The sequence below is a fragment of the Zootermopsis nevadensis genome, unplaced genomic scaffold, assembly GCF_977971745.1.
Source record: "Zootermopsis nevadensis isolate Lab colony 2312 unplaced genomic scaffold, Znev_1.0 Znev_ptg000002l, whole genome shotgun sequence".
NCBI classification, from domain to species: domain Eukaryota; kingdom Metazoa; phylum Arthropoda; class Insecta; order Blattodea; family Termopsidae; genus Zootermopsis; species Zootermopsis nevadensis.
In genome coordinates this window covers 13,180,560-13,206,768 of record NW_028259134.1, presented here as the reverse complement: position 1 = coordinate 13,206,768, position 26,209 = coordinate 13,180,560, and the positions used below count along the sequence as shown (strand labels likewise).

General features: G+C 37.4%; 1 protein-coding gene and 1 long non-coding RNA gene across 2 annotated transcripts in view; one reads left to right on the top strand and one right to left on the bottom strand.

Annotated features, from left to right (window-relative positions):
* Nucleotides 1-26,209, top strand: part of Optix (optix) — a 107,699-nt gene that overhangs the window by 29,077 nt on the left and 52,413 nt on the right. The gene's annotated exons all lie outside the window — the stretch shown is intronic.
* The window catches only part of LOC110832187 (uncharacterized), a 240,552-nt gene continuing 227,770 nt past the window's right edge, over nucleotides 13,428-26,209 (bottom strand). Inside the window, exons 4-5 of the long non-coding RNA XR_015535426.1 lie at nucleotides 25,661-25,727; nucleotides 13,428-14,189 (exon numbers count right to left, since the gene is read on the bottom strand). This is a non-coding gene — a long non-coding RNA (uncharacterized LOC110832187). The remainder of the gene's footprint in view (nucleotides 14,190-25,660; nucleotides 25,728-26,209) is intronic.

Genomic DNA, 26,209 nt, shown 5'->3' with positions numbered 1-26,209 from the left:
TCCTACGTAAATTCTTACTCATAAAATGATCAACGCAAGAAAATGGACACTAAGATGTTGACTATTTGCATAATCTACTTCAGTAATGGAAATTTTTTCCCAATTATTATTATTTTATATCCATTAAATATAGGCATATATGACGAAAGTAAATTCCTGAAGTCACAAATACGTATATGTGAATTCATATTATTATTTTAGTGGTTACAGAAACGCTGTACGATACAACAACATGAAAACATATTGCACAAGATTTCTAGCCATCTTCTTGTTAGAGTAACAGCTTTCTGAATAATTACTTTCACATTCTATAGTACAAAAACAAAACAAGTTTAGATATCAAAATATTGTCTTCTTATTTGTAAACACCAGGTTCAGTTGCGGAAGAGTGTGTGGAAATGTATGATATTACATATATTTACATCAAAGTTTACGTATTTGGCCTCTTCCAACTTTCCACCTTGGTGAGAAGTAAATATTTTTTAAACCGAGTATTAGTGACGGGTAGAACTCAGATTGTCCTCTCCAGTCGTTAGCAGTCTATATTAATGAGGTACTGAATCCGAATCCCGACCCGGAGATCTGTTTTACTGATTGACGTGATTCGTGCCTTTTCTCAGTCATCCATGCAGCTGGGATATTACCTTAAAACACGTCACTAAATAGTGGTGACCAGTGATTTTCACTTCCCTTCATATCCTTCCAAGATCTACATTCATTCGGTATTATCTGCATAATCCATGCTATTTGCAAAAGTGGATTTAAATGCATTTTATCCTATACAGTATTATCTAAGCAGTATTTTAAATAATTAATCGATCTGAGATTTGAGGTGTTTACGGCGGTAAATGTTTCGAATATTGTGCATTATGGCACCATCTAGTAATGTAAAATTTTCCGTCTTGGAAGAATATACCATTTCCGTCTGTTCTGTAGATGGAGGCAGCTGGTTCAATTTTCTAACTACGTATACTGACTACTTGTGGCAGCACAGATCACATTCTTAAGTTGATGATGTTCAACTGGGTTTTGGCACCATGTGCCAACGTTAGCACAGTAAGATCTACGAGATTATGATGGACAGGGTATGCAGATCGAACGAGGGCGAAAGTAAATTGGATAGATTCTGAAACTGTAGAATCAAGATAGATGTTAGGGAGAAATAATGAAGGTGCATAAAAGGGGTTTAGAATGTTGCCCAATGGCGGACTTTGATGTCATTAACGTTGATTGTCCGAGTTCTGTTATTGGAGTATCAGTTGGTTAATTAATTAGCCATCAAATTTTTTGTTAGTTTAAAAAATGAAAAAATATAAAGCAGACGACTGGTTTCATTCAGCCACTTCGATTAAACACGATTCAAAATTAAGCTAGTACCTTGATGGATTTCGCATTTTATAAGCTGGACAACTATTTGTAGTAGACAGATTACAACAAAAAAGCATTTTCTCATAACGGCTAGAGATGTAATATCTAAACATATTTCAAACTGAAGCTGTTGCTGAAAACGGATGTAACTTTTACGTTGTTGAGATAGCCGGTCAGGTGTTTTATAAAGCTACTGTTTTTGTAGTTAGGAAGAAGGTGAGCTTACCTCTTGAGCTAACTTGTACTTCTAAGACCCTTTCACCTCTCACAGCAAGCCACCCCCGGACACATTAGTAAACAAATACCAGAGGGGACAGAGGAGAAAGACGGTGATGAGAGATTTCTATCTGAGATAGTCGAGTTTCCTGTGGCCATGCATATATAATACATTAAGCAGTCACCTTATCGCCCCACTTTGAAAACGTAGGTTCAGTAATTAAACACTGTGGTATTATGTGTATAAAAGCATTATAGGCCTACTGTTAGTATATTGCGTCCAGGGCAACTGACTAGTCATTATACACAGTATTGTATTAAAAAACCAGAAACGACAGTTTGATTTATGATATTACACTATGCACCTATTATATAACATGCGTTATGTGCTACAATGGCGTAAGTAGCGACAATGTAGAACCAGTTCTTCATTACTGGCTTGATATTTTAAACTGGATCGGTAGTGGAATAAATTAATGTTTCTCAAATAGTAAAACACACCTCAATACTTAGGAGCTTATTGTAGCGGCAACGTTCTAGAGCTGTGGGAGGTCCCAGTTTGAATCAATGCTGGGTTATCGGCTATTCAGATTAGATTATTCATGTTTTTGCTCACTGTATAAAGCCAAATGTCAGGATATTGCCTTAAAATAGTAACTCCTATGTCTTTCCCAATCTCGTTTTAGTCATCTTTCATGATTTTATCAAGCCATTAGAAGACGTTTAACTTCTGCGGTCGAAGCAGCGTCACTAAATAACCTATTAATGAATCACAGCTCTTTGGAAACAGAAGTACGCCTACAGGTTCATCTGGGATGCCATGAACTCAGCTTAATAACATTTACACACAAAACTAAGCAACTTTTACTTTGAGACTATTCACGTGCTGAGCCAGAGGTGAAGCCCCTAACTTAGAACCGAAGGCGTGATTATGAACTGTCTCTTGGAGCGGTAATAGATGAATATAAGGGCAACAACGGAATTATGATTATAAGGGAAAAAGCGAATAACCCGAATAATAAAACATTCTCCAGTGCCATTTTGCCCACCACACATCCTACTTGGTCACCCGAGACAGAACCCAGACCTTCGTGGTGAGAAACCAACATCCAGCTCCTAGTGGATTTTACTCAACATTCTTAAGCTCTGCTGTAAATAGAAACACAACAGTCTCTTTAAACCTTTGAAGCTGAATCTCGTCTCAATAATATATAAGAATTCAGTCCGTACCCGAAACAAAACACTGCACTTCACCATTACAAAGATAAGTTAGCCAACGCTGTTTAAGAAAATAACCCCTGTTCGCCCCGAGAACCATACAACACCCATAAATACAAAATATACAGTTTCTGACTGTTAAAGCAGGTGGTACTTAAGTTTCTCACTAAGTTTCAATGGATTATTAGACCAATTATTCTTACTCGTTGGCCGGATGGAACCGTTACGAAGCATCAATGAACCGAAAAGTTGTATGAAAAAAAAATCAGTAATTTTAAAACAAGCTGCTAAAATCTTCTCATGCATTCACACTGACTGAACAAGCTGATATACCAAAATGCCTAATTATATTATTATTAATAAATTAAATAGACCAAGAGAGGCCTATTCGAAACTGATCAAGTTCTCAGGGTTATCAGACACGCATTCGAAGGAATTTATGTTGTGACGAATACTAGGACTGCATTTTAAAACCAGTTATAAACCCTCTCATTGTATTTGACCACTGTGAATAGCAACCCACTTTGTTATTTAGTTATTATGACGTCCAAATTTCTTTCGAAATAGATGCACAATATTTATGTTATATACATTTCATGTGTGGGAAAAATGATAAATGCAAACAAAATTTGAGTTGAAAATCCTAGAGATAAGTAACCATTCGGAAGACCTTGACATAAACATAAACAAATAATTATGTTATAGAAGTATGTGAGGGTGAGGAGTGGATTAATCTGACTTACGATAGAGACCAATTACGGCCTCTTGTGTAAATGATAATGAAACTTCGGGCTTCACAAATGGAGGGGAATATCTTGTTTAACTTGCTAGCTTCCCAAGGACTCGACTACATGAAATTAGTTTATGATACAGATATGTTTCCAGAGCACTACAGTCTTTTGTTCACACAATCACGTCTTATAAATATGTTATGTAATATTACATTTTGTGATGAATGCTTTTAATCGACAAAGTGGCCAGTTTATTATTTATAGATTGACATAGTAAAAATACCACGGACGTAGGTGCCTGTTTTGTACAAGCCGTTGAGGGACCACTGGCGCTGCATATCATAGGTCTACTTTGCATTAATGATCTGGTTATACAACCCGTTTCAGCCTCTTTAAAAGAACCATGATGACGACATACGATATGAGGGACATTTTATTAACAAGTGAGAAGTCGGTGGGTCGTGAGGCCGAGGCGTGACAGCTTGTGGTAGCCTTGTCGACTACCGGCTGGTTATGGGGCTGTAACTATTAGCATAGTGGTTTTAAGAAATTGAAAGATGCGTTCAGAATCAACGACAATCATTGTTAGGTATCTAAAACTTTTTACGAAGATTAATATTTATAAAGTGCAACTTGTATAAGTAATATCTTCATAATAAACAATTTTAAAAATATCTTTTAATGCGACGTATACGTATGTTTCTTTACTAAGATTGGAATAACCTTGTAGCTGTTGGTGGTGAGTCATTCAGTTCCAGCCGGAAACTGACAGCAACCGCACAATACATTAATTTATGTCTGTATCGTTTCCTTTAAAATTCCCTCCAATTAATCATTTATCCTATATTATGGACGTTGCATAACGTCAAAAGTTGATACAAACAAACTTGAGTTAATATTCACAATAATTAATTACAAGGAAAGGGACAACGACCAGTTGTGAAACACTACGCCAGTATTGGTCGCCACATTTGCATGAATAAGACTGTGAAGCTTTGTTAAGATCCCTGAACCACTGAGCAAGATTCGGTCGTCAGACGACAATACAAATTACACACACCGAAAATACATTGCTCTTTGTGGATCGGATTTCAAAAGATTCCGTATGACAAGCAGTTAGCAGCAGAGTTGTGAGTTGTGAGAAGAGCAATGGATAATGGGGTCCAACTGAGGATCTGCTTACATTTAGACGTAAGAACTAAAGTAACGTCTTGTTCAGATTTCAGTAAGCACAGACAACGACGGAATAACCGACGAAAGTAACGAAAACTGTGAAGACTAATGGATAAATTATGTCACACGAAAAAAAGGAAGAAATAACTTTGGTTTTGATGACGACTGGAAAAATAATTTACTTAGAATAATAACCATTCCTATTATTGTGTCGTGCACAAAGGTTTATTGATCGTATGTGAGACACTTTTATCGGACGCCTATATCCTAGGTCAATCACCCACGAAAACCTGCAATAACTAAACAAATAAACGTGTTCTTGATTGAAAAAAATAACCTCTTCCATCGAGGGTATGATAAAACCGATACCCAATATTTCGACTCTCCCAAACTCAGTGTGATATACGAATTGTTTTATGAAATGGATGACGACTTATTCGTCGCCCTGATAATGCAGACAGCAAACACCTCTGAAACATCTGTAAACATGTACCAGACTGCATGGCGCAACAACCCAGAGTCAATATTACTGCCTTACCATTCGGTGTTCCAAGAGTCATCGGTAACAGAGGCCGATATTAAGCAAAGTCGTGAACTTATTTCAACACGCGCTCGTTACGAACTCGAAGAGATGTTCAGACCCTGTTACATCGCCTGACCCCAGACATCTGACTCGATCAGTAAGTAACTGAACATGTAACGAGCTCCCTGACAGATACACTGACAGATGGAGTAAGTTTCGAACCTTTGACCGGGTGGGAGACTTAGATTACATTGTACAGTAAAGCCACTAGCGGAAAGGCGAAGGGTCTTACGATGTCGAAGTTGGCTTTGTGTTCATAAAGGACTGTGGATTATCCATATTTCTAGATCAGAACATAACCCGCCTGACATAAAGCAGATTTCACAAGAAGCAGCAAAGCTGATGTTCTTCTCGGAAATACAAATACCCGGTTTAAATTTCTGTCGTGGACATCGCCAGTGACCTCAAACAAATGTTGCTGATAGTATCGTGAAGTACGCCAATTTTTATTTCTTACGAAATTAAAGGCATGTCGCTATTCTTAGAGTCAGGATGTTGTTTTGTACGGCTGTGAAACGTGTCGTTTCACATTAATGAAGGAACGTACGTAGAATGAAGGTGTTTGCGGTCAAGTTGCTGAGGAAGACGTATGGGAGACTGGAAGCAGGAGGTCATTGGAGAAAACTACAAAAGGTGAAGCTTCATAATTGGTATATTTGATTAAGTATTATCTGCGTAAAAAATTGAGGGAGACGAGATGTACGTGACAGTAGCACGCATAAGTAACAAGAGAAATAATTTTTCGTCCGGAAGTCTGAAGGAAAGAGACTACATGAGTTCTTATATGTATATGGGTAATGATATTAAAATGGTTCTTAAGGCGGGGAATTTCTTGACCATTTTAGCAACTATTAGGTTGTCAAGAGAGACTCTTCCCAACGGAGTTGGAGTTCAGACTCTGTATTGAACACAGAGTTTTCTTTCTGACTGAGCTGATTAAAACTTGAATTCCTTCAGCACCACTTGGTGCTAACACAAAATACAAAATTAAATTACAATCCTACGAGTAGTTTCGGATATTAAACATGCGAATAGATGGACAAGTAAAACTTCCGCATTATTCATTTATTTAATGCACTTGAAAAGAACTCGTAATAAAAAGAGACGAGCGATGTGTCACATTAACTTCGAATTCATGTACGCTTATCAGGTTTACTAGTCTATTCAACGCATTTCACTCCTTCAACCATGAGGATGGAGGTGAAGCCAAAACGTTGGTAACTACCTACAAGACTACACTGCATCATAACTCAAAAAAAATCTACGTTTCACTCCGATTTGCATACCATTCTCGCTAATTTAAATAAAATGAACAGTCTGTATGGTAAATATACAACATTTAAGTTTTCTAGCTTGTGTACAAACTGAAAAAAAAAATTGACGAAAACTCTTTAGATGAAGAAACAATGTAACTAGATGAGTCAACACTGACTTTATAGATAAATTCAAAACTGAAACAACTTTGACACCTGAATATCTTATCTTGAGGAAAAAATAATTCGTAAAATGAAAGCAATTTGTCTTACAGGGTGCACAAATTTGGTTCATCTCTATTTATATGAGATAGTGAATATTTCTAATTATTACGCTTGCCCTGACAGAAACTTTAAGTACACTAAAACACAGAAACCACAATTTCTGATGAGAAAGAGGCACGATATTATATCGGAGATAGATTTCGATATCGACATAGATAAGTATCCGCACTTCAACGCATAACTTCTTGGTATGCAGAATTATTTTTGCTATTATTATCATCATCATCATCATCATCATCGTCATTTAAAACTAATGATGAAATCTTAACTCGGCAGAGTGCAGAGAATCTAGGAGACACTGGAGCTGGTTATTGTAGTGGGAGAACAAAGGGACCCGTTTTGCTTCGTAAGTGTCTTGATGAGGCAACAGAGAACGAACGCCATCTGTACAACAGCTCTCAAAACACTTCCGGAAACCCACACATAGACCTACTGCAAGCCTTTGGACCGAACATTGAGACTGAGTCGATCGCATTCCGGCTTCCTGCTCCGGGGTCCCCAGGTTCATATCCCGCCCTGAGACCTACCATCTTAATTCGGGTTTTCTGTGCATTTCCCCAGTTCCTGTAGGCAAATGCCGGGACTTTACATTAAATTAGGACACTACCGCTTCCTTTCATATCCATCTGTTTCATTATTCACTACCTATATAATTCGACTCCGTGCTTCTACAGTCTGAGTCACCGAACGCGTTGTTATATAAAATATAAATGGGCCTAAATGAAACGCATAAATATGATAAATGGATTACTTTCGTCTGTCTAGTAAACAAATCTTCATTGCTGTTAAATTTAGAATACGTGAAGCATTGCATCTACGCCCGCGTGACCTCATTACTCAGTTCCTGAACATCTGTCACTTTTTTAACAATGGAAAATCAGCCATCTCAGTGACAGTCTGGAGGACCGGGCAATCTCATGGAGCTGAATTTAAATAATTGAGAAGAATAAAGCAAATCTCCTCTGAAATATCCGTCAATATCTGCTAGACTAGTCGGAGAAATATCCTGGAAGTCAGCCATTTTTGTACTAGTCGCCGTGTTAATCTCAAAGATGACAACAAAGAAGCTTGTAACATACACAGATACGAACTGCAAAATGTCCGGTAAGATTTTAGAGTATTATCGCTTCACTAAACTGTCTGGTTTGTAATTCTGTCAAAGAGACTGGCTCCGGCAGTCTGCATGGGCGAACAGAAAAAGAAAACAAGTGAAAACAGTTAAGAGAGTCTACTTCATCATCAATTAATCCAGTTCATTGAAAATAGTCTTGGCATAAGTCTGAGTAGCTTAGTGTACGTAACGAAGATATTTGGTTTGACAGTGTCTGCTCCTGAGGATACGAACTGTATCATTAGTCGAAACATCATCACAAGTCTCACCTACAAGGACCTGACAGTCTTTGTGGTTGCTGACATGTTAACAGGTGCTTACAGGCTGGACCACGTCTTGCGGTATTGTCGTTTACCACCAGATGGGTCTGGTATCGTATGTCCAAGAGTCCTTCATTGACAACTCTGAAGACCTGGCCCAACAAACTGGTTTTCTATGATCGCAAAACAGACAACGGAAGGCAGCAAGAAATTAACCACGTGGAAAATGAAGCACTACCTTCTTTAATATGTTCCGAAATGAAACGGAAAGAAAATTTGAAGTCCCAAGCGTCCTTAGGGTAATCGGATACGAGTAATGAGCGGAATGTCTGTAGGGGGTCACATTTCTAAACAAAAACCTGTTGGTACACCCAAAAAGACAGTCAACTTCTCTTTTGTTACCCTACAAGATACAAAACAAAATATTGTTGGTATACCTACAAGGACACTGACTTCTTTGAGGTTATTCTACATGGTACAAAACAATACGAGGCTGTAGGTTCAGAACACTGCAGACCACTAGCCTAAACGTGGCCTACATTGATCTCAGGATGTCGCCGACGACAGCAAGGTAAATGTGGTGTGGTGTGCTGTGGCTAATAGTTGTAGGACGCGGTCTCTTCGAGAAGAGAAGAATAATAATTACGTGTGTTTGGAAACGAAAATATCCAGAAAGATATGTTAACACAGAAAGAAGAATTTTGGTAAATTTTTACTGAAAAGGAACACAAATATTTGAAATAAAATGTCATATTCTTTATGTAGAAATCTGGAAGATGTAAAACATTGTTTTATGTATGAGATTCTCAAGGCGGTGAATATGTCTATGTTTTTAGGGTTGTATCGCCGCGTGGACTTGTAAGTATAGTTCGCGACTGTAATCTTGAGACTTGAGGGTGAGGAAGTGGGGTGAAGGAGGGAATATAGCGTCAGCCTTTAACGCTTCGGACTTCCCGCATTCCTCGCAAGTATCAAGATTACAGTCACGAACAGTAGCTTTCGATGTTTTGGAGGAAAATGTTACCTCTGTCTGCGGTACAATGTCCTTGGTATACACCAACTAGCCCAAATGGCGTTACAAACCTTAAGACCAACATCAACACATTATCTTCGGTTCTATTCGACAATGGAACAGGAAACTAACAAGAGACTAGTCAAGAGAAAATCAGTAGCACAACAAAACCTCGTTATACCTTAATCCATTCTTTGAAAGATTTTAGCCACAATTTTATCACCAGCAAAATAAAAATTCAATGCACATAACTATCGATTGCACCTATGACGTGTAACAGCTAAGCACAAACTGAATGAACCTGATAATGACCGTTTTCGGTCAAAACATGTCCAGTATTGATGAACAATGGAAAATAGTGAAACGTGTGTGAAAAGAAGACACTCATGATAAAGTCAAGAATACTATACTGAAAACTTGGAGTTGATGGCTAATTTAAAATACAAGAAACTTTAATTTTCACAAAGATGTCATATTTATGAAGATAAAACGTAATTCTCAAAGTGAGAGAAGTTGAAGATAAGCGTGTGTAAATTATAAACAATTTTAGCTATGAAATAAGTAGTGATTAGGACTCAGTGTAGGAGGAAGTTGACTGCAACAAGTGTATTAAATAAAATATGGTCGAAATGTTTCGAAATCCATATTAAAATAGTCATTGATGGTTGCAATTCAACATATTTAGACTGAATTAATGAATACACATAATCATTGTAACTAAAAAGTAGCCCACGCAGGTCACCTCAGGTTGCAACCTGCTCGCGCCATCAAGATGTCTTTTTCACAGGCGCAAGGATTGTTCGCTGTCGAACACTACCTGGCATCTCGTTCTTGTTTAAATTTCGAGAATGAGTTTAGTGATGGATTCTCCTGTGCCAAACAAATCGACATTATCTCGATTGATAAACCCTTTCAGTGACACAGGATGTATGCAGTACAGAAACGGTTAGAGTTGGCCATTGGTGTTCAGGGGCGATATTTTCGATAATATCAGTTAAAATTTGTTGCACTCACCACTGAAGCCACTGAGAAAACTTTCTCCTCAGGGTGGGTTCCGTGACTTTTCGATCATCCTGTAGTACGTGGCAGTCCTGTATCTCTGCAACCACGGGTCACGCGAGAGGGATCATTTAGACCTGGAGCGCTAACATAATAAAACTCAGATATTCGAAAATTCTACCATGCAACAAAACAGGGTTCTCTCTGAATTATTTCTTTCTTGTCTTCAAGATCGGGGCTAGATCTTTCTTCGTACAGACATGATGGACCTTGTAGGTCTACCGGCGTCAGCTGTTATATGCAAGTTCTGGCTTGCATCAAACGAAGCTGCTTTAGGGTAGGCCTGGAGACATTAAAGCGACCGGATAATGAAAACATTATCGTCCTCCCGCCCACCTATTGTCTCGATTCTTTGCTGAAACACCCCATGCCAGATCAGATGCCAGTGTTAAATGCGGTAGACACAAAGCATTAGAATCGCTTAAGATTGATAACAAGAACTCGGTACCTCAGAACAAGAACAATGACTAGGCTACTGGATGGGCAATTGGGGTTCGATTCTTAGGAGAAAAAACAATTTTCTTTTAGTTACCGCGTCTGGACCTTACCTGGTATGTACATGCGGTAAATCGGACCGGGAGGGGGGTTAATCTGACCATCATCTCAATATACTATAGAAGACAAGAATGAGAGAGCTATACCTCCGCTCTACTATATGTTTACATGGGGTGATGCTTAACGAGTAAAACATCGCGCTACAACTCAGAAGACAGTCATCTTCAGACTCACCGCCGGGACAACCTAAAATCCTACACACTAATTATTTATTAATGAGTTAATTGCCGTTTGTTTTGAAATTTATTTATTGCACATACAAACATGTTGCTGCAAATTTAATTGCAACACATTTGATCTTATTTCACTGCATGGAGTCCGATAAGATGCTTAGTTGTAAAAAGAGTATGTATCATGTCGCGCTGTAAATCAAAAGTTTTAGAACTTAGTGGCCTTTATTTTATGCTATCTAAAATTTTATGTATGCAAACCTAGCTAGTAATTACTTGTGAGATCCAGTTTTGAGTAATTTGATTAGATTAAACTTGTGCTTGGTGTAAATTCTCAAAAACAATATTTGGTAGACAATTTTTAGTATATAATCCCAGTATGTAAGTCAATTAAATCTCGAAGTTAGATAAATACAATATCGAATGAACAGATTGAACCACCTCAATTAGAAATCATTAATATAATTTGTGTCTCGGGTTCGATTCCCGGCGGTGCCCGAATTTATAACTTGTGTTGGGCAAGGCCGTGGTCTAGGCAACACGGAGTTTTCATCCGGGGGCTTCCCCGGTTTCTCCGTGGCATCCCAACAATTAATCCATTCACACACAGAAGAAGGCAATGGCAAACCACTTCTGGATCATCTGCCAAGAACGTATATAAACAGGTCCCAGTCCGAGAAAAGGATGGAAGGATCGTGTTCATATGGACCTGTCGTCAGACAGAACACTAAATAAAAAATAATAATAATAATGTAAGCACAAGAATATCAGGAGTTAATCAATAAAACGTAAACGATACTTAATAGATTCCGTGTGTAACTTCAGAATTGAAGAAAACCAAAAGGGACATTAGATTATGTACGAAGAAAAGCTAAAGAGTGTGTGCAGTCGTTTCAGCCATGATGAATGAAAAGACCTATCGGAAAGCTGCTATTTGGATGGAAGGATAACGGGAAACATTTTAGGAAAACAAATTTTGTGGACGCAACTGGCTCGGAACCTTCCTCGGTGTCGTGGCTTAAAATTCGCGGTGTTAAAATTACGCGCCAGTGAGAAACGACAGATAATATAGCACGCTCTTCCGCTCACCATCTCATGTCCAAACACACCTGCCGGATCACTTTCCACTCGGAAATTGATTAACATTTCACGCCCGAGCGGCTGAATAAGACGTCAAACGCTTCACGCTGCTTCTACTTCGCATCAATATTGCTCTGCTGCGATATACGTCCAATTTTTATTGGACAAGAATATTCCTTCGAGGTATCATACGACGACTCCAAATTATTTTTTATTGCAAGTCAGCTGTCGTCTATTTATTATATTCATCCCTTAAACCTGCTTCTAGTTTAGTCCTGAACATTAGCTTGATTGGCTAAAAAAGAAGCAATATGGCCTTAAAAAGTAACTTCATTTATCGTCTCTGTCTTTCAGATTAATAATTTATGATCAGTGCAAGGAAGACATATTATTCTGCATGGTGTTGCAAAAATAAATCAGCATGGATTAGGCCTACATCAGTAACCGGTATGAAGTCGACCAACTGTCAACGGTGTTTGTAAATAAATAATTTGGTGTTCTTCCAGCTATAAAATTTATTTATCTGCGAAACGTGCAAGGAGAATGGGATGTGAAGGGCATGTAGCACGCATGGGAAAAATGAGAAATACATACGCAGTGGTTATTGGAGAACATCAAAGGAGGAGATCACTTGGCGTAGATAGTGGCGTATATGGGAGGATAATATTAAAATGGATCTTAATAGAATATGAAGATGTTGACTTCATTTACGTAGCTCAGAAATATCCACTGGAGGACTCGTGTGACCGCTGTAATTTACCTTTGGATTCCTTAAAAGGCTAGAATTGTCGTTGTAAACTGAGTGACTTGTTAGTTACACGAGAAAGATTCTGTTCCATTTACGTATTTAGGGTAGCCACGTGTAAAGTTCGTTGTGTCTGCAACGATCAAAGCATTAGCGCCCATGTAAAATTATGTTTAGTGAAATTTTCATTTGGGGATACTTTTAATGTAATGTGTTATCCTCTTAACGTATAGCCCCATCTGCTTTATAATAGTGTAGGTGGATTTTATTAGTTTTAAAGCAATACCCATTCATTATTTAATAATAATTAACTCATCGTCGTTGGATCCTAACATAGTCAGTTCCATCCATTTCAAATTACCAAATGTTTTTTCCTTCCAACATGATGTAACATGCGTAGTTTTAAGGAAAAGAAGTTTAATTAAGTTATTCGTCAAAGTCAGATAAGTGCGCAGCGAAGTTCTCATTATTGTTAGGAGCAAATGAAAACGTATTTGACTAAATCACTGTAATTCCCATTCAGCAACACAATGAAATACCAGCTTATAAATATAAGACTACAATAATATTTTTTTTATTTTTGAAACGTGATGTTTAGTGACAACCCAGATATCCGTCGGACTACAATTTGTCCCACCAAAGTCACTAACTTTTCATTTTCTGTCAGCGCTCAACATTCCAATTGTAGTAACCGTCTTAATTACACGAGCAGGACATATATCACATCCCTCTTATATAATATTTCCTTTAGCATATATTTTATTTCTCGTAGAATCATATAATTTGCTTAGTGCATTTCATTTAATACTCCCGATTTATGTTTTCTGATTGCGTAAGAAACCAAATTTAACTATCATCCAAACAAAGAGTAAAATATTGTTTACATATTTAAGTAAACTTTTAGTGACAAACTTAAACCAGGCAACAAAAGTTTACAAACTTGAGAGAAACTAAACATTTACTGGATTTATTCTGTTGTTATGTGGTAGACCCTAGACGTAACCCTGAGAAGTTTTAAGTCCTAAGTTTTGTGAAAGGCTTCGAATAGATGTTGCCACAAGTTACAGTCAGTTATAAATGAGCCATAACTTGTGGAAATCGACCTTTGTTATGTAAGAGAATTAAATATAATTCCAAACTGTGTCTAGAGGTGAGAAAATCTACTAAATAACATTTCTTATATCAAGGTTCAAGGTTAACAAATTTTATCACTTTCTTTACGCTGTTTGTAACAGTTCACAGTAGTTAATTCATATCATTACTTATTAAAATCGCTTGCTTCAAATAGCTTAGGTTTTCAACATGTCGTTCTGTTAGGCGTGACAAGGTGACATTTCTGTTGTCTTCTCTGCTGTCTGGACGCACAGGGTCTATAAACGACAAAATACATTAATTGATTTCCGATGTTTCTTGCCTTTACAATTCAGAGACGTTAACACATTGTATTTCTACGTAATAACGAAGAATTATCAGCTAGTACCACCAGCCAGCGGTCTGATATGGCTACACAACCACAGTTTCTGTATATAAAATGATGTCATTATTATTTTTCAAATATAATGACTTTAATGATAGATTGATTATAAATAATAAATTCTTTGTAACTTCAAGGAAACATACATAATTTTAAACAAGCTTCAAGTAACTGAAAATTAATACGAAATTAAAGTGATGGGTTTATAAACTATTTATGAAAAAATTAATGTTTTGTGACAAGCTGTAAAATTTTGTAGGATTTAAGATTTTCACGGCGATGAGTCTGATGATGGCTGTCCTCTGGGTTGTGGCGCCGTGTTGTCTGGTAGAAGTTTACCGATGTTTTAGAGGGCCTTGCTGTCTCCATCGCCCTGATGATGGAGGCAGCAAGGCCCTCTGAAACGTCGGTAAACTTCTACCAGACTACACGGCGCATCAACCCAGAAGACAGCCATCTCCTGTAAAATTTTCTTCCAGAATATTTATTGATTTGCCCATATTTTAATTTAGTGATTCCTTTACAACTAAATAGGGGATATGGAATGAAAATGAAGGAAAATTGTGGATGATTAATTGGAAAATATGTCGAATAAAGTGATCGTTACACATTTCAAAACATCTACTAATTTTGAGAGACTGAAGAAAAGTGCGATAACCCCAATCAAGGTGTTTTTTCGGACGAAGATTAGAATTCGAGATCTTCTGAATCGATTATGATGTTAGGCGCTATAATAGTATTGCGCAGAATGTATATTCTTGTTTTATTGATAGCATAAAACAATACAGTTAAAAGACTTAAAACAAAGTCCATTCTCTGCTGTTTGTTTGTGGTTTATTTATCAACACTGTCTTTAGAACAAATATACAGCAAACAATTATAGGATGATTAATAAATAATGTATTTGAGAGGATTTGGAAAGAGTCGATAGCGACCTGTTCAATGCACAATTTCAGAATTTTCTTGAAAGAATTCGAAAATCCCACGAAAGGTCTCAGTCATGATAGCCGGTGTCCGAGCCGAGATTTGAAAGTCGAATTCTAACGCCTTGGCCGCAAAATTCTGTTCTATTCTCCAGCTTAAATAAAATTAAATTCAAGATACGATTTGTTGCACGTCCTATGTCCAGAACTGTGTGCCATCATGTACATAACAACTTCGTGTCTTTTGTAAAAAAAGGGAAGGTGAGTGACAAATGAAGACGGTGACCTCTGGGAGGGTCGAAGTGCCCTCCACAACTAATGAACCGACTGCCTCCGGGGGGTACACTGCAGTCCGGTCGAAACAATGGCAGAGGCCTTAATAACACATCACACCCAACCAGCACCTATACGCATCAATACGACGGGATAGTGGTGGCATTTATCGAAGAGAAAGGGGAGGGGTGAGGGTATTGACCAAGACAAATTCGTTTCTGTAAGATACCTTGATGGCTCTATATGTCAACCCGCGAACAAAAACACAATGAAACGAAAAGATGTGATAAAGCAGACTAAGTAGAAGGAAATAAAACAGAGAGCGGGGGGAGAACAACAATGCAGAACGGTAATGGAAACAGCAGAAAGGAGATGAAACAAAACCGAAAGAGAAAGACACAAAACAGAAAACGACGTTTTACAAATCGCCCTCCGCGTCAGTTCCTGTTTTCTCCTTCTGTCATTTCTCTGCTTTAACAGCGGAAAGGGTGTGGCGAGAAAATACAACAAAGCCTACTAGAGAATCATAATTTCATCTGTGTTGATTTTACTGATAGATTTCCTATCATTTAACAACAGAAATAACATTATAATACACGCAGTAGGAAAAAGTTAAATTTCCCTTGTGTCTCAGGAAGTGTTCCATGTTAGCTTAATGGTTTTCGTAGTAGTGAAAATGTGGAATGTGGTCACCAGGGTTACGCGTCGAGTGGTCTCTCAGATGGTTACCTACCGAAACAGTTGGTTCTTGGTGGCAATTTGGGGTGGTTAAATTTTGTAGGTTTATTTTGCATTCTGAAGATACTTGGTTCGAATGCGGCCCAGAACAGTATCCTGATAATTTTCATGGTTTAATTCCGTTTTCTGACTGCTACAGGTGGAACAGTTATATTGTTTTTTATTTATCAAACAACTCCTCCTCAGTTTTGATAAAATATGAAGCGTAATGAGAGGATTTATTTAAGGTTCGTGAAGGGAAAGATTTGCAGCATACAGTATTATATCGACTATTTCTTGGAGAAATTTAAAAAAACTCAAGAACGACTTCTCCTTCTGATTCGAAAATGACAATTGGATAATAATAAATTCTTCTCGGGCTTCCAGTTGTGTCAGGTTGTTGGACAGAGAAAACATACTTCAGTATCCCGAGGACGAAAATGATTCTACAAATGTTGGTCTTTCCTCCATTCAGCCATCTAACACGGCTGGTAGCCCGAGAAGAATTCATTATACTTTGTCGCCGTGAAATATTCTGATCATACATGGATATGTCCAATAAACTTTATGACATTCACTGTTTTTCATAATTTGTTATTATTTAATGACGCCTCACAGGCGAATCTCCACACTTTAAGAGCTTCTAAGTTACCAGTCCCATACTCCTTGCTTCGTTTAAGTTCCCATATTCCTCCATTCTTTCTTATTACAAATTTACAAATTCCACAAGGACACATTTCAGTGTTGTATCTGGTATCTTGAAGTGTTATACACTCACACGTTCAGTGAAATTCTATGTTCACGATAAAGACGCAAAGAAATGTAACGTTAAATGGGCTCCATATCTCACAATCGAGTCTGTAACATTGATTGATGGTGAAAGTATCCCGCTGACTGATTGACAGCTGACCTACGTGGCCTGTAATTGGTTCACGGGGAAAAAAATCACAATAAAAATGTCCGACAGCCACGATCTTTTGTTAAGCGAGGACCTTATAATACGATACTCTTGTTTGAAATAAGGGATTCGCTGTTTGCTGAATGGTAATCAGTCTATTCAGCCAGTTACAGACGAGCATGGGAACCAATTGATTGGTTACGGTGTTCAGTTTCAAAATTGGCCCTCGTCTGTCAAATATCTATTCAGCTTTTTAAAAATAAATTATTAACTAATTGTATTTAGCAGAGTGGTTGCTTTTAATGGTGATAAAGAAGAAACACGTGCTGGATTTCTGGTGATCCCGTGAGAGATTTGGGACAAAGCACAGTGTCACGGTTTTAGGAAAGAATAATTGTTTTCCTATTTCCAAGAACGAGGTATTAGTCCTGCATGCTGGGTACTTTGACCAAAAGTAACGAATTATTACTTTTCTAAAATTCCCCTTTTAATTTGTTCACAATTAGAATAACATGGAAATTTTATTATTAAATATAGTTTAGAATTCAGAGGTAACTTTTTAAAATACACTGTGTGAAACATATTAAACTGTCTAAATAAATTTATCCGTACTGCTAATAGTACGCGTTCAACCCTTTACAGCTGATGTTCATCGAAATAACACTTAAGGATTGAATCAGTACATCAGCACTTTCCATTTCAAAGATCAATATGTTAATGCTGTTTAGGGAAATAATCGTTGTTTAGAGTAAGTTTCGTACGAAGCCTATAAATAAGTTAAAAATTGCAGAATTGTTGGTTATTAAAGCAAGTGTTATATTAAAAATGTCCAAAAAGGAGATACACACACATTCAATGACTGAAATAAAACAATTTGACAAACAAAAACAACTACACACGTCAGCTTTGGCACTTAGTGAAATAGCGAATCTAGTTTAGGTGATCAAAACGACCACTGTTAACTTCATGGCACAGTTCACAGCGATGAGAAACTGAGTGACAAGTGTCCAGCAAAGTTGTTCTACGTCTTTTAGGGCACGCTGCAAATTTAACCCTTGGGCTTTACGGGGCCAACCAAAAAGTAGAGACTACCTTATCTCCTCCTTATTTTAAACAACAGTCTATGTGTCAAAGAGTTTAAGAACCACTGCTGATTTTAATCTGTTTACAGACGAGCGCAGCTGACCAGGTCGTTGGCCCAAGTTACCCCTCGACGGGAAATTATCTCCAGGTTAAGAATGTCTGTCTTAGTGAGGGTCTTTATAGTTAATTCTATATACGAACTACGTCTACGGATATCGGGACAAACCTTATCCTACACTGCCCTTTGGATGGTAGATGAGTGTGTCATATAGGGCCCAGATTGTAGCAAGAAATCCTACTATTAAACGTCAAAAAATCCTTGACAGTGAACGTCATTTTGGATGCATGCATGCTTATAAGAGGCTCAGCAGGCAGAAATATTAAACATGAATTTGTGTTTCGTTACGAAAAGTGTCTGAAATGACTGCAAACTTTGCAGTCAATCAATCGCCATACCTAACTCCAGGATCCAGGAGGAGTTTATGTTGATGTAGACAACCTTGCATTTCTCTATTCAAGGAATTAAGTAACACCAGAATCATGGATATATTGATTTATAAATTACACCTAATTTGTTGAAATAAGAAAAGAGAATATTTCCTTTCACAATTTTAATTGTTTGGGTCTATCGAAGATGATTTATCATTATGCTCTTTATTAAAAATGTATTTTATATATTGAATTACTAAATAAAAAGATAGAGAATTAGAATTAAACTTTCTGCTGAAAAAATAAAATGAGATTCCGCTGCAGGTAAATTTGACATTTCAGTTTCACACGGTTTAATGCATGTTGAATACAACCAAGTTAGCTCGTAAAACAACATGAAAAAGCCTTTCTAAAATGTAATTTTCGAATGTCGCCTACACAAGCACTTTGCTCAGAAATGTGGTACAGACTTATTCACAGAAAGAATACAGGCAAAGCTAATACAAGAACGAGATTCCTTTCAGTATGTTTCGGTTGGAATTTATAAATAGACTTCGTTTTCTGTCGGTTCTTTGCTCTCTTTTGAAAGTGACCCGAAACGTAATGGGCTTGCCATTCACAATCTGCACTGAAATAATAAACTCGTTTCTCTAATGCGTAACTATTTTTATAATATCTTTGTTATTACCACGATCTGTAAGTAGGGACAGAGTTCCCTAGAGCAAAGACTCTTACTTCAAAATACTTCAGCTATCCCGGGCATGTTAAAATAAACACAACGAAATTAATTTGAAGTATAAATAATAAGGGGTACGTATACACATTCTGAACATTTTAAATTGGTTGTCATTTGAGAAGGGACTGATTAGAATTTGTTTCATCTACTGAAGAATATACAAAGCAAAATACTTTTTCATAACAGAATATAAATTTCAACTTTGCAATTTATTCTGAAGGCAATTGATATGGTAAGAGAGATTGTGGAGAGTTTTAGTTATGATTCATACGTTCAATCTTATTAACAATAATATCACAATGGAAGCAATACGTGGAAAACTTTTTAATTTACTTCATCAAGTTTATAGGTCTACTGGTCAGTAATCAACTGATAAACGGCTGAAAATTGGTTGTATACACACTGGAATAGAGATTCTACATTGTACTTCAAGGCCAGAATTGTAGACACTTTTTATGAAAAAATAATTATAATAAAATTCTTTACCTAATATTACCAAGTGCTACAAACTATTGAACACATCACTATTTCGCTCGTTATTTTAGCAACGATAGATCATGTACAGTGACAATAAAGTAGCATTACATTTACATCGAAAGGTGACTGAGGAATATAGACTTTAAGAAGACAGATCACAAATGCATACTAAATAAAGCTCTACATTAAAAAATATATACTACTTTTGGATATAGAGGTCATAGCAAGTTATTTGGGTAGCTAGTAACAGACCGGACATAATATTTATTTAGCAGGATTTGAGGTTTCCACAGCAGTGAACCCGAAGACGGCTCTATTCTGGGTTGTAGCGCGTGCAGTCTAGTAGAAGTTTACCTACGTTTCAGTGGTTCTTGTTGCCTGTATTATTAGGGCTTAATACCATGATGATGGAGGCAACAAGAACCTCTACCTTTACCAGACTACACGGAACAATAACCCAGAAGACAGCCATCTTCATACTTTCCGCCAATCACCTTTTGGTTACAGCCATCACATTTATTCAGTGCTCTGTACTTCTTACAAATATACGCAGTTCCATAAAGAGTCACTTACCGAAACATTGGAAACCGTCAAAGAACAGCGAATAGCGACGTGTGTTCACTGAACTCGTGCATGATCAGATCAGTCGATGTAGTGGGACTATCCTTTTTCCTTCCTTTTGACAGTCGCGTAATACGTTTGTCAAAATACGTGATAATGAGCAGAGATGTATTATCAGCAGAATGACTCGCTGAAAAAGTGGCAGGTGAAATTACTTTGCCGCTATGTCCAGACGGGTACTAGAATTTACCCAGCTTTCATTTCCATAAGAACCAGAATGTGTTTCTCCGAAGTAAAGTGGCCTAAGTTTGAAGCTACACGTCACTGCTATTTAATGCCAACGTTAAGTAAGTTGAGGGCCTACCGTGATTCCCTCCAACCTCCCTGTTCTTCTAAGAAATATTTTAAACAAAGATGAATATTTATCTTCGGTGTGTACTTTGTACTTTTGTTATGTCTTCTACACTTCCTTGTATGTCTTACATAAAATCTTCAATTCATAAATAGTCGTTGAAGCATTAGAAATAGACGTCTCTACATAACTGTGCAGAAATACGAGAGTAAGTTGGCCTAAGACGTAGCTACCAGTTCTGCAGTTCCAGCAATAATCTCCAAACAGTTGAAACCGACGTTCAACTTGGCAGGCAGCCAGCAATACTCAACACACGCTACATCACCTTCGCCATTCGTTCGTTGCATTGTTGCTAATAAGAGTGCACGGTAGGGCGAGGGAGGGTCGACTCATAGAATCTTGTTAAGGTTGTGGAAATGGATGGTCCACTTGACATATTGTCCAAATAAACTGGCCTGTCACCGCGCTAAACTTTTAATTGCTGCGAAACCCGAGTGCTCAATAAGAATGACTGAAGAAAGAAAAGCACATTGTTGTTTCAGATCTTCACACACCCTCCCTCCTTCCTTCCTCCCACCCCTTCCCCCCTCAAAGGCCTTCTAAATACACACTGCATGCCCTTGCACACAACTAAAGCGCTTCAGATACATCAAACCATGATTTCCCTCGTGATTTCTTTTCATTTCTACCTCTTTCTTTCAAGGAAGAACGTATCGAAGTACTGACGCCGTATTTCTTCGATTTTAAGACGCCATCCAATGTAAGAAGCACTCTTCACTTAGTAATGGGTTTTCAAGGGAAAAAATACGTGTATTACAATAGGAAATGTCAATATTCATTCATAAAACTTACTTCTTTACGAATATTCTTTGTTGCTATCTTTGTGTTTACTGTCCCATGACCAGTGTTATTGACATGAAGATTTCTCTCGCGCTTTAGTCATGAAATATAATTTTTCTACATTGATTCTTAGACGACGTCAAATGTAAGACGCACTCCGATTTCAGAAATTTTAAAAAGTGAAAAATTGCATCTTCAAGTCGAGGAAATACGGTATTTTATTCAATATAAAAGGAATTAGGAAGAACATGAAAAGAGAGTGAAATAAAAAGAAAGCAGTAAACAAAGAGAAAATAAAAGAATAGACAGGAAAATAGAATAAGAAAGGATAGAGAGAGAAAAACAATAGAGTGATGCGTCCTGATGATTGAGGCATCAAGCATCTCCGAAAATCAGTAAACTTTTACCAGACCCTGAAATATCACCTATTAAACCTCTTCTTCTTTGAAGCCGTTGTCTTGTACTTGGTGCAATTCGCAAGTAGTTCTGAAACTGAGTTGAATCCTTTTCGACATTGATAGAACCCCCTTGACATTAGACAACCCGTCGCAAGGCCACTACGTACAACAATGAAAGTCGCTGACACACAATCATGCATGGAATGAGATTGCGTTTCCAAGTTATTATCTTAAAAATGGACTGAAATGTTGGAAATAACCTTAGAATTTCGTATCGTAATACGAATGGCAGTGTTTTGAGTTTGCTTTGTTTTGTAAAAATAAGTGCTGACGTCTTCCCGACAATGCACCAACAATAGCTTCTGCGACAAACGGTCGTTTGCAATATGTCTGTGTGAAGAGAAGACTAGCAGACACCTACAAGTTAACAGCATGTGAGTCGACTTGAAAGACAGGCTAAGTAAGTTATCACATAAAAAGGATTCAACCTTCTTTAACAAGAGATTTGTATCTAAAGTGCAACTTCGCTTTTTACGTCGCCCATTTTATTATGTACATTAACACCTGCAATGTTATTAACACCCTCCAAATACAAAGAATTTTGTAGCTGAACACGAATTAACTTCAAGGAAATGGCAATTGTGCAAATGAATTACTGGCAGGGCTTTTAGACGGGTTTTATAAACAAGTGAGTGCTTTGTAACTACGATGTCTCCACTCTGGATGATCCTAACACAACATCTCTGGTATCAGAACCAAAATTTCATCAGAACTAATGAAAAGCCCCATCTTTTAACATGGTCCTGAGCCAGTATCCTTCATCTTCCATGTAAGACTTGAGGTTCTCACAGCGGTAAATATGAAGATTTCTGTCTTCTGGGTTATTGCGCTGTGTAGTCTGGTCGATGTTAACCAACGTTTCAGAGGTCATACTGCCTCCGTCATCAGGGCGATGAATATGCCAATGATGACGGAGGCAGTATGACCTCTGAAACGTTGGTTAACATCGACCAGACTACACAGCGCAATAACCCAGAAGACAGAAATCTTCATCTTCCATCTTTATAATATATTTTCTTAAGGCAATAGGGTCTGTTAATGTTACCCTCCCTTCTGCTTTGTGTTCAAAGTAGTCGTTTTCCAAGAAGTTTCCCACTAAAATTCTGTACGAATTCAATACCGCCATCTATCCATCAGAGCCTCAAGATTTCACTATTCTAACAACATTGCGAAAGTGTTAAACTTTTTCATAGCGGGAAAAGCTGGCCAATCACCTGGTGTTTAATGATAAAACTATTTTAAGCTCCCACAGACTTTGTTGGCGTAACAGACAAGAGCGAACCATCTATTGCGCATGGGTGAAAGTTAAAAATGCTAGACGTGGAAAATTCAATGGATACAGTTATGAGATCCTGGCGTAGAAGACAGAATAATATTAATATACTTAGGTTTCAAAAATCTGGTCTGGTCATTAAAGGAGTTGGTTGCGGTCTCTTGTAAACACTTCAAAGAGTCTTCGGTTTCATAAAAGACTGGGAATTTATTGACGTAGTGAATGTTAACTTCTATTAGGTGGTCAAAAAGTGACTAGATTATAGCCGACACCCAACATATCATTGACGCTTAAGGGAGGCCTGATATCCAGTTAAATAAAGTAGATTATCCCTATCTTTAAGAAACACTACATCAACTGCAGAGCATAGGCTATAAGCGACGAAAGAATGTGATTTTGTAGGTGCATGGAGAGACAAACGCTACTTCGAGGGCGGAAGATCGCGGAATGGAAGTGTCGGTTAGACCGGAAATGAAAATTTAAATCCGACAGGGCCTTAAATAAAATTACAAAACGTTTGAAGGTAACTGAGAGGAAAGAAAGGGCTGAGTGCAATTTTGTTGACCAGAAGCGAAGAACAGAGTGTGGGACATGTTTACGACTTTCAGTTGTTTCCCGAACCATGAAGCTGTTACTAGGAAGCAGGGATGATGTCAGGATAAGCGTCACATTGCTGTGCATTTCAGGAAGACACCGCCCCATCACTTAACATCTCTTGCCATTCACACTCCACATGAATCACCGCACTACCTAACTCACTGTAAAATCCATTTGCATTCATGTTCACTGGGTTGTTAACGTTTTGGGCGGTTTGACAAATAAGTTAAATTGTTTATGTTTTTTTTGCGATATTATGTGTTTTCTCAACATAACATAAATTACAGTGGGACGCATAATGATCATGTGTATCACAGCAAAGTCACCACCGTAACATCCAATCCCCCACAGAAAATGGTGCATAACAAATCAACATCATTTTTCCCTAGTGACGTAGCAATCATGACCTCGTCATTTTCGGGGGCGTTCTTTACGACCCTACAAGATCGCGTAATGTGTCGTAACATACAGAAAACCATGATCGGCAGCTGATCGAGGAAGACTGCACAAGTAATCCTTCGTAAAAAATGCGAAGGTACTACAGACCTCACGTATGGCACATTATAACAATGAAAAGCTGTAGCCAGTGGTTCTCATCTGGTGTTACGGACCAGTGTCGTAAATCGTACTCTTGCTAAAGCTTACTTAGGCCCAGATGACAAAGTAGTGTTGAATATGAAGGTAAGGATTCAGACAAGAAACAGACGAGCCTGTAGTCAAGAAGAAAATACTTTGTCTCGGTTTGTTTGAAATAAGGGAGATATAGAATTACTGTAGTTCCTACGTCGCCATATTTCATATTTTCAATAATGAATGACTAAATTTAGTTCATTTCTAATGCCACATAAAGGGTTAATTTTATATATATATATTTATTTATATATATAACACTGTTTAAACGTGCTAGTAATAATTACATATGTAATCATCTTTGCACTTGACGTTGTAACACTATTGTACCGCGTCACTTGGTTAAACTCTGCCGACGTTTCGGGAGCCATCTCTATCCTCATTTTCAAGGCTAGTCACAAAGAATATAAATAATGATAGGCAATTTCAAACCTCTAAATTGACATAAAACTTAACTTGTTTTTCCTTATCATTAAATTCGTGTTCTAAATCGGAAGGGATGTCACATCACACATCATATTATTGTTTTCCGTGATGGCGCCTCGAAATTCTAAGTCATACAAATACGGAACAAATTAGATCTCACTATGCATTAAACAGTGTACAGGTTCTTAGAGACGAAAACGGCTATGGCCATATATAATTGTAAGCATTATGTCGTATATGGTCTCGTAACAACATTCGAAGCTGGCTGAAGAAAATGGAGGATATAAAAGAACAGGCCTATTGTATATTAATTACATTTTTGTGTGTCTTAAACATGTAAAGGTTCTTTTCGCTCATTCAAAAATAATTATGTATTTCGTTAAATAAATTCTTAAGCTTTGATTTCATACAGTATTGGTAAACTCCTACTATACTTACATAGGAGACGGATAAAATTTTATTTGTCGCACATGAAGCTGTGATATATTACTAGCTTTGTTCAATCATAGCATTTTTGTAGACCGACGGCAATTTAATAATATTTACCGGAAGTGAGTCGAATCCTGAATTAGAGCCCCTCGTACGATAAGTTCGAAATGACTGAATGAATGATATATTGTTACATGTTTTTATGGAACCTGTAATTTCATTATAATGAGAAGGATACTTCCTGAATAATAATGATGTCTCTTACCTTTGTCTGTTTTGATGCCATTAACATCCATGCTCACTAGTGCGAAGCTGACATCTAGGAGTGGCACCTGAGAGTAAAAACACAGAAATAAAGATCTTACCAACAATACTGACATTCATATGACAGACAACTGGGCAACCAGAAGAGTAATAATGCAAATCTGTGATAGTTTAGTGCTCTCATTGGACAGTATAGTAAAACATTTGTACGTGTCTGTTTTCTCGGTGGAACTAGAAAGTCCTCATAAAATACAACAATCGTGCAACCTCGTTTCGGTTTTATGTGTATTTAATTGTTTGCCATTTGGCAAACTGTTTAAATTATAGTCGATGACAACAATACAAGAATTTCACTTTTAATATAAATTCTTGCAAAACTGTTAGTTATGTTATTTACGTATATTTGTTCAGTGATATTAACAATAAAAAATGTCCAGTCAGCATTACCAACATAAAATTATTTATTTCCTGGTAGTTTCCAGTGTATATTTTATTACAAAACATAAAGCACATTTACAATATTAATTTAATCAGATACTTCGGATTTGTT